This window comes from Equus caballus, chromosome 7 (assembly GCF_041296265.1).
Source record: "Equus caballus isolate H_3958 breed thoroughbred chromosome 7, TB-T2T, whole genome shotgun sequence".
NCBI lineage: Eukaryota > Metazoa > Chordata > Mammalia > Perissodactyla > Equidae > Equus > Equus caballus.
Window position 1 is genome coordinate 72,313,139 of NC_091690.1, and position 9,955 is coordinate 72,323,093.

The 9,955-nt window shown below is 40.3% G+C and overlaps 2 pseudogenes; both read left to right on the forward strand.

The window, feature by feature from the left end:
- The first annotated feature begins 2,222 nt into the window (after positions 1–2,222).
- LOC100065447 (protein FAM91A1 pseudogene) lies at positions 2,223–8,101 on the forward strand (annotated as a pseudogene).
- Positions 8,102–9,206: 1,105 nt separating this feature from the next.
- LOC138925268 (protein FAM91A1 pseudogene) lies at positions 9,207–9,872 on the forward strand (annotated as a pseudogene).
- Positions 9,873–9,955: the final 83 nt, after the last annotated feature.

Consider the following 9,955-nt stretch of genomic DNA (forward strand, 5'->3'; position numbering starts at 1 on the left):
CAGGCTGGTTGCTCTGCCTTTCAGGGCTTCGGCTCCTGCATCTGTACAAGGCGGTCTTGAACCAGACAACCTCCTTCTGAACTTGAGACTGGACATCTCTCAGGTTGATAATGGGGACCCAGAATGCCAATGTCTCTTTCTGCTTCTTAGCAGCTTGTGTGGCTCTGATGACGGTTAGAACTGGGTTCAAACCTCACCCACCCCACCTGACTAGGAACCTAACCGCGGGGGCTCCTTGTGCCTCAGTGTCCTACCAGAGAAGTGGGAACAGCACTCCCTACCTGGCAGGAATGCTCGGCAGTGTCATCCCTCCTTCCCTGCCCTGATTCCTCCATACCTGGGAAAAAGCGAATATCCACTCAACCCTCAGTTGTTTCCTAAGTTTAATTTACAATTTTAGATCATCTACATATGAACCTGGAAAATCCAAACAAAAGCAAAAAAATAAAATTTATTTTGATTTAATGTCTGGTTTGCTTTCAAATAAAAACCATATTTAAAATGTTCTCTTTCTTTTGACTTAACTGACGTGCAAATAATTCTTAAACTCCTGGTCTCAGTTTGTAAGTTCCTACAGGCCAAGGACTATGTCTTCCAGTAATTTCTATATAGCAATATTAACACATCTTCTACCCAGAGCATACTATTTAGATGATGATGCTGAAAGAGAGGGATAAATGCCTCTAAGAGATATTTTGATTGGGATCAGAAGCCTAGTGACCTCCAAGTTTAGGCTTTGGGGGAAGGGAAAACAAGATTGGTGGGAGGTTTTCTGGGCAAAATCCTAGATCTCTTCCCCCACTTCTTAAGGCAGAGGTTGAACCAAATGGCCTAAGACTCTAAAGTTCTGTGATTCTAATGACTAAGAGACAGCTTCCTCCAAGCCACGTGTTCCCTTCCTAGTCCTGACCCCAATTTCTGCCACCAGGAACCCCAGGATGCAAACTCACAAAGAGGTCAGATCACCAGTTGAGGCCCACACAAGGAAGCCGGCTGCTTAGTTCTGTGCACCCATGCCCCCACCGCACACCCACAGACACCTATCTCCATCATGTCATTCAACTGAAATCTGCTCTTTCTCAGACTCTTCTAGTGTATTAGACTAAAATGAGATAGTTTGGGCCCTGACTCAGTCATATTGATGACATAATGGATAAGTGACTTCACAGAAATCTTGTAAGTAAAGGTAATATTTTATAGGAATATTTTATTGAGGAGGAATGAACGTTAAGTAAGGAAATATAATTATATGTCTATAGATAAGTTAATTTGTGTCAGGACACTTTGAAAACTGCAGAGTGCTAAACAACAAAAATATGCATTGTACATACAGTATAAGCCACTTATTATAATAGGTGCTAAGGTGAACGAAGCCAGTCCTGCCTTTAAAGAATTCATTGATGTGGAGGGTAGTGGGGCAGGAAAGACAAACCATACAGAGTGATAAAAGCCACAACAGAGATATGCACAAGGCACTCAAGGGTGGGAACACAGATGAAGGACACCTGACCTGGTTTGGGGGCCAGGAAGCTTCTTGGAGGAAGACATCTAAAGGACAAGTAGGAGTTATTCAGGTAAAAGAGGGAGGTGAAAGTCATTCTAGGCAGAGGGAATGGCTTGTGCAAAGGCCTAGAAACAAGGCAAGAACAAGGGGCATTCAAGTTTGGCCAGCTGTCAATATGGCCAGGTTGCAGACCTAAAGGGAGGCAGTGAGAGAGATGGGATGAAAATGGGGGCCCTGAAAGGCTGTAATAGCAACTCATTATGGACTGAATGCTTGTGTCCCCTTAAAATTCATATGCTGAAGCACTAACCCTCAATGTGATGGTATTTGGAGCTTGGACCTTTGGGAGGTCATTAGGTTTAGTTGAGGTCATGAGGGTGGGGTCCCCATGATAGGATTAGTGTCCTTATAAGAAGAGGAAAAGAAACTAGAGTTCCACCCCCCGCCCCACCCCCACACACATCGTCCTGCCATGTGAGGACACAGTGAGAAGTCTGTCTGCAAGTCAGGAAGAAGGCCCACACCAGGGAACCGAATCAACCGACACCTTGATCTTGGACTTCCCAGCCTCCAGAACAGTGAGAAACAAAATCCCTTTGTTAGAGCCGCCCAGTCTATGGTACTTTGTTATGGCAGCCCAAGCTGACTAAGACACCACATTAAGGAGTATGGAGAATTCTGAGGGTAATGTGGAGCAGCCGAAGTGTTGGAAGTAGGGATGACGGACTACAGCGTAAAGAATGAATTAGTGGAGTGGACTCTGGTCGTAGGAAGACGAGGCTGTTGTCGCAACCCAGGCAAGAGTACCAGAAGTGGGAGCTGAGTGAATGGAATAGTAATAAAGTCAATAGACTTTGGAAAGATTCCATTTGGAAGGAGTAGTGAGAGAAGGGTAATGCTCACATGTTTTAAATAACATATAAATATCCTCAGTAATATTCCCAGCAAATCATTTTCTGGCCTCTAAACCAAACCACTTGGGTAGTAACAGACTCACCATCTCCAGCTCTGCCTAGGAGAGAGCTTTCTGATAATGATCAACGGCACAGATCTTGTAGCATTTATTGCTTTATCCACTTCTGTTATTTCTTAGACATATGCATGGGGAACTTAGGAGCCCCTCTGACAGCTTCCCACAGCCTGGTCTAACTCTGTTTACCTGTCTGACAGCCCTACTAGCCTGTAAGTCCCTTGCAGGTATGCACAGGGCCATGTTTACAATTGTATCTCTCGCCCTTAGCAAAGTGCCTGAACATTGCAAAATGAATGAATGAATGAATGAATGGATTTTTTAGTCAATTTTTAAAATTGTAGTAAAATGCACATAACAGAATTTGCCATCTTAAGCCTTTTAACTGTGCAGTTCAGTGGTATTAAGTACATTCATATTGTTGTGCAGCCGTCCATCCCCAGAACTCTTGTCATCTTGCAAAACTGAACCTCTATACCCATTAAACAATAACTCCTCATTTCCCCTCCCCCACAGCCCCTGGTGACCACCATTACACCTGTCTCTATGAATTTACTACCCTAGGTACCTCACATAAGTGGAATCATGTAGTATTTATCTTTTTGTGACTGGCTTCTTTCACTTAGCATAACGTCCTCAAGGTTCATCTTTGCTGTAGCATGTGTCAGAATTTCCTTCCTTTTAAAGGCTGAAAAATATTCCATTATATGTATACACCATGTTTTGCTTATCCATTCATTTATCAATAGATGCTTAGGTTGCTCTGCCTTTTGGCTATTGCGAATAATGCTGCTGCAAACACGGGTGTACAAATGTCTCTTCAAGACCCTCTTTCCATTCTTTCGGGTATATACCCAGAAGGGGAATTGCTGGATCACATGGTAGTTCTATTTTTCAGTTTTTGAGGAACTTCCATTCTTCATTCCCACCAACAGTGCACAAGGGTTCCAATTTCTCCACAACCTCACCAACACATATTTTCCATTTTTAAAAATAACCATCCCAATGAGTACGAAGTGCCATCTCATTGTGGTTTTGATTTGCATTTACATAATGATTAGTGATTTTGAGCATCTTTTCATGTGCTTATTGGCCATTTCTATATCTTCTTTGGAGAAATGTCTATTCAAGTCATTTGCCCATTTTTGAATTGGGTTGGGTTTTCTTCCCCCACATTCTTTTTTTTTTGAGGAAGTTTAGCCCTGAGCAAAATCTGCCGCCAATCTTCCTCTTTTTTGTTGTTGTTGTTGAGGAAGAGTGGCCCTTAGCTAACATCCATGCCCATCTTCCTCTACTTTATATGTGGGATGCCTGCCACAGCTTAGCTTGACAAGTAGTGCGTAGGTCCACAACCAAACCAGCAAACCCCAGGCCACTGAAGTGGAACTTGTGAACTTAACCTCTGTGCCACCAGGCCAGCCCCTGAATTGGTTTTTTTGTTGTTATTGAGTTTTAGGAGTTCTCTATATATTCTGGATATTAATTCCTTATCAGATACGTGATTTGCAAATATTTTACCCCATTCTGTAGGTTGCCCTTTTACTCTGTTGATTGTGTCCTTTGATGCGCAGAAGTTATTAATTTTCATGAACTCCAATTTGTCGATGTTTTCTTTTGTTGCCTGTGCCTTTGGGGTCACAGCCAAGAAATCAATGCCAAATCTCATATTGTGAAGCTTTTGCCCTGTGTTTTCTTCTAAGACTTTTATAGTTTTGTCTCTTATATTTAGGTCTTTGATCCATTTTGAGTTAGTTTTTGTATATATTATTAGGTAAGGGTGCAAGTTCATTGTAAAATGAATAAATTTTTAAAAGATAAAGAAAATCCCCTTCCTTGGGGCCGGCCCTGCGGCCCAGTGGTTAAGTTTGCATTGCTCCACTTCCCGGGCCCGGGGTTTTGCCAGTTTGGATCCCAGGCGCAGACATGTCACCCCTTGTCAGGCCATGCTGAGGCAGCATCCCACATAGCACCAGAGGCACTCACAACTAGAATATACAACTATATACTGGAGGGCTTTGGGGAGAAGAAAAGAAGAAAGAAGAAGATTGGCAACAGTTGTTAGCTCAGGGGCCAATCTTTAAAAAAAAAAAAAAACCCTTCCTAAAATATAGCTTTGCTGTTGGGAGCCCAAAATACTGACATCTATTTTTGCAGGGGTGGAAATCTCTTGAGTATATGAATATACGTCTGAATTCACGTAAAGGGAATGAGTATGGACCTTATAACAAATACCAAAATAAGAATCCCAGCTCTGATACTTACCAGCTATGTGACAAAGGTCAAATTCTTGGTCTCCCTGAGCCTCAGTTTCTTTATCTATAAAATATGGGTAATAATTTGGCAGACAGCAGAAGTCCACAGCTTTGTCAGCTAAAAGTAGTGAAATTTGTAGAAAAGAAACTGGATTTCCCATGCACTGTTGGTGGCAATGTAAGATAGTACTGCCACTTCAGAAAAATTTGATTTCTTAAAATGTTAAATATACATCTACCATCTGATCCAGCCATCCTACTCCTAGATATATACCGAAATGAAAGTATATGTCCACAAAAAATCTTGTACATGAATTCCCGTAACAGCTTGATTCATAATTCAAAAAATGGAAATAATCCAAATGCCGATCAACTGGGGAGTAGACAGACAAAATGTTCTCTATCACTATGATGGAATACTGTTCAGCAATAAAAAAGGAGCAAACTACTGACACAAGCATTAACATGAATGAACCTCAAAAAACATTATGTTAAGTAAAAGAAGCCAGACACCAAAGACTACATTAATGTGAAAATTGTAGAAAATGCAAAACTGTAAAGACAAAAAGATCAGTGCTTATCTAGGGCTGGAGGTGAGAGAAGAAAATGACTGCAAACAAACACAATAGAACTTCTGCGGGTGGTGGAAGTATTTTAAAACTGGATTGTGGTAATTGTTGCACAATTATATAAATTTACTAAGAATTAATTAAAATGCACACTTACCAATAGGTGAATTGTGTGGTATTTAAGTTGTACCTCAATAAGACTGTTGAAAGTGAAAAAGGGACTGTCCTACTTCATAGCAGTACTATTGGAATAGACAAAAACTGGAAACAACTCAAACACCTATTGATAGTACAATGGATAAACTGGATATGTTCATACAATAGAATACTATAGAGCAATGAGAATTAAAGAACTACAACTTCATGTAACTTGGATGAATCTCACAAATACAATCTTGAGTGAAAGAAACAAAATAGTACTACTGTATAATTCCATTTATATAATGTTGAAGAACAGGTAAAACAAATGGTGTTAGAAATCAAAATAGTGGTTATTCTCTGAGTGGGACTATTGACTGGGAGGGAGCATGAAGGGTTGTTTCTGGGGTGTTAATAATGTTTCTTTTTTTTTAAATTTTCTAATTTTATTTCTTCAGCTTTATTGAAGTATAATTGACAAATAATGTTAATAATGTTTCTTGATGTGTGGTTATTACATGAGGATGTTCACTTTATGAAAGTTTATCAGGCTGTGCACTTAGGATTTATGCACTGTTCTATATGTATTTTATACTTCAATAAAAAGTTAGCTTTAAAAGTGCACTTATGGGCCAGCCCTGTGGCCTAGTAGTTAAGTTGGGAGCGCTCTGCTTCAGTGGCCCAGGTTTGGTTCCTGGGCACGTACCTACACCACTCGTCAGCTGCCATGCTCTGGCAGTGACCCACCTACAAAATAGAGGAAGACTGGCACAGATGTTAACTCAGACCAAATCTTACTCAGAAAAAAAAAAGTGCACTTAACTTGAAGAAGAGATCACTGGCGATCTCCAAGTAGTATGTGTGCGTGTCTGTGCACCTGTGTGTGTGTGTGTGTATGTGTATAGGGATGATGAGAGGAACTTGCCAGGCAGAGATCTGAGGAAGACCGTTCCAGAAAAAGGGAGCAAGTAGTCCACAGGCCCTACGGGAATGAGCTTAGCATGTTCAAAGAACAAAAAGAAGGTTTGTGTGGCTGGTGTAAAGTGAATGAGGAGAGGAATGTGAGATCATTCGTTTATTCATTCATTAGATATGTAAGAGGTGTGCCAGAAGCTGAGAAGATAGTCAATTGTTTGGAAAGTTTGGCAGAAAAAGGAAGGAGAAAAAATAGCCTTTGTATAAGGTGTAGGAAAGTCTTGAGGGTTCCTTTGAATTTATACACACACACACACACAGTAAAAGGACGGAAATATTGAAGATGGGGGGAAAAGACTGCAGAAGCAAGGTCCTGGAGAAAACAGAAGAGTGTAGAATAATGAATACAGGTGGGAGGGATCGCTCTGGAAAGGATATGGGAAACCTAGAAATAAAATAGACGCATACAGGCAAAAATTTAGAAATGGAGAAAAGTAAAATGGAGGCATTCTCCAATCTTTTCATTGAAATTGGGAAATGGTCACATATGAGAGTAGGTTAGTGGGTCTGGAGAGTTATTTATAAGAAAGATGAATTTAAAAGCTCTTTTTTTCCTTAAAACGTAATTTAATGCAGAAACTTGGATCCTCTGATGCACCCCTGACCCTGTTAGCTGTTCTCTGCCCTGCTGAGCTCTCCAGAGGGCAGCCCAGGCATTCTAAAGTGTAAGGTGCCAGGCCTCTAGCAGGCTCCCCAGCACTGTCCCAGGGCCCTCGCACCATAGACATGCAGTTCCACATCAGGCACAGCCACCCACAGAGCAAGCTGCCCGCCAACACGGGTCTTGGAAATTCACAGAGAAAATATGCAAAGCAGGTTGTCCTCTACGTAGCTACAATCAGTTATGATACACAAAATATGACTTAAACATGTCAAGAAAGATGAACGCAAATACTTTGAGGAACTATTACAGCCAAGATTATTTCATGCTGTACCTTTACCATTTATTGGATATTACAGTAAGGGGCCTGAAGATAACACCATTTTCACCTTGTGGAGATTATGGAGGACATTATGAACAATAAGAAAATTCATGCTTCATTGCCCAATTTTACTAGGGCTGACTGTCTAAGTTTTTTTTGGCATAAAAAGATACCAGTATGTTGATATTACAAATCAGTATAGATTATCAAATTTTTTCTTTTTGAAATTTGAGGAATGGTCACATCTTCTAACAATAAAACCAGTGGAAACGGCCATAGAGGCATGATGGGTGGCGTAGGCTGGTCAGATCACAAAAATGACATACAGATATACATTTTACCTGATAAATATACTATAGATAACATCACTGATTCAGGTCCTCAACTCCCTGGATCACCAGATGACAATGTGGTATGCAGTTTATATAACAAAGAATTTATTTATTTGACTGTATCAATATCTAATAACAATTTTATTCTCTGAAAGATTTTGTAATGAATTGAATGCAAGATGACTGGGTGATTCCTTTGAAATTCTATATTTCTTTCAATAGATGAGCACAACAATGTTGCAGAGCTTGCAAATATCCTTGAGATGGACTTTTTTCTGGTTAAGAATAATATCTTCGTGTATAACTGATTAGTCTTTGCCCATGAGGAGAGACACGTAATAAATGTGAATCCACTTCATTCATCATGGTGGAATGTTCCATCTGTAAACAGACTTAAAAATACTTTTGATCCTATTGATAAGGAGATCTGATCGGTGGTTACCAGGGAAAGGGGGGGGTGGGGGGAGGGCACAGAGGGGGAAGTGGTGTACCCACAACATGACTAACAAAAATGTACAACTGAAATCTCACAAGGTTGTAATCTATTATAACATTAATAAAAAAAAAAAATCAGTTCACTACTGCTTAACCTAAAAAAAAAAAAAAAAAAAAAACTTTTGATCCACAAAAGATATTTCTATCACAGGATGGTGAGGAAAGTAGTTCCTGAACAAGAAGCTTTGTCAGCTCTGATACTCATACAAATAGTCAAGATCCAGCGGACACAGCCAGGATAAGCAGTTTGGATCCGTCTACAGGACACACAAAGCATATTGCTTTCCTATTTGACTCAATTCTTACCTTTTTAATGATGGGAAATCTTTCATCGAACGTTGGCAAACTCTCACCTAAGTTTCTGGACAGCTTCCTTACAGGACTAGAAAAGGTTCAAAACACTGAAGAAGAAGTGAATACTGCAGAGATATTTTGATCAGGCACTTACTCTGAGAAACACAAAACTGTCTCTGCATCATAATAATGATATAGTTGCACAACTGCCTAGCCAGAACAACCCAATTATGGTTTTCTTCTGAATCTCTTACACTGTGAGAGCCGCCTTTTTGTTGTTGTTGTTGGGAAAGATTTGCCCTGAGCTAACATCTGTGCCAATCTTCCTCTATTTTGCCTGTGGGTCGCCACAACATGGCCACCAAGGAGTGGTGTAGGTCCACACCTGAGAACTGAACCCAGGCTGTCCAAGAGCATGCCCAACTTAACCACTAGGCCACAGGGCCAGCCCTCATGTGAAAGCCTTCTTGATTTGGACCCTGCGACTTGCAGCAGAGTTCTAAACAAAAATTACACATTGCTTGTTTCCGTGCCTCCTCTCACTAACAAATTCAGTCCATTGGCAATAGTACTCCTCAGAATATTAGGCCAGTTATCCAGAAGTCACTGCCCAGAAGTCAGATGCTCATTTCTTTTACTGTCCAAAGGTACAAGACTTTAAAAACCATCAGATATATTTCAGGGTTATTATTGAGCATTAGTAATGTTTTGAATTCATAATCCTGAAGTGATTCTTACTCCAGATTAGCTCATGATGTTGAATGATGGGATGAAACCTTTTCCATTTGGCAAAACAGAACAAGGAGAGTTTGCCTGTGTCAATATGCGTGTTGACAAAACACTGCAAATATCAAGGAGCAAAGTGGGCTTGCAGAGATTTCTGTGGATACGTCCCCATGTCTACGCTTCTAGTCAACAAACAAACAGAAAACTTGGTGGTGCTTCTGATGAGAAAGAACCTGCTTTAACTTCCGGCTCAGAGCAAATGAAAGTATAGAATCATTTGAAATGGTCATTGAGGAAGTAACGGCAGATTCAACAACAAAACAGAACTCATGTTGCCACAACAGAAGCCAACCAGTTTCCTCTTGAGCTGTGCTTTCAAATTCCACTGTTTAGCTCTGACTTAAATTAGAAAGTTTGTAGAAAAACTGCTACCCACAACATAATTGAAGAAAGCCTTCAAAACTGTGACATTTCAGTAGAAAACTCTCCAGACGTCCTTTGTTCACTCATTCTAGGAAGGTGCTTCAATGCTGAATATTCACCCTGAGGCCAGATTTTTCAAGTTTGCTTAACTATCTTATACTGATATGGAAGTTCCATTTCTTGCAAAGAATGTAATAGAGATGGCATCTTATCAGAATGGAGTAGAGTGTCATCTTTCTCGCTTCTCGCTGCTAATCTTTATTTGCAATAACTTACTTGCATCATTTGTTATTCACCCTTGGTGTCTTTTTATCTTTCTTAAAATTAGCTTTATAGTGCCAGTCACTGAAAAGC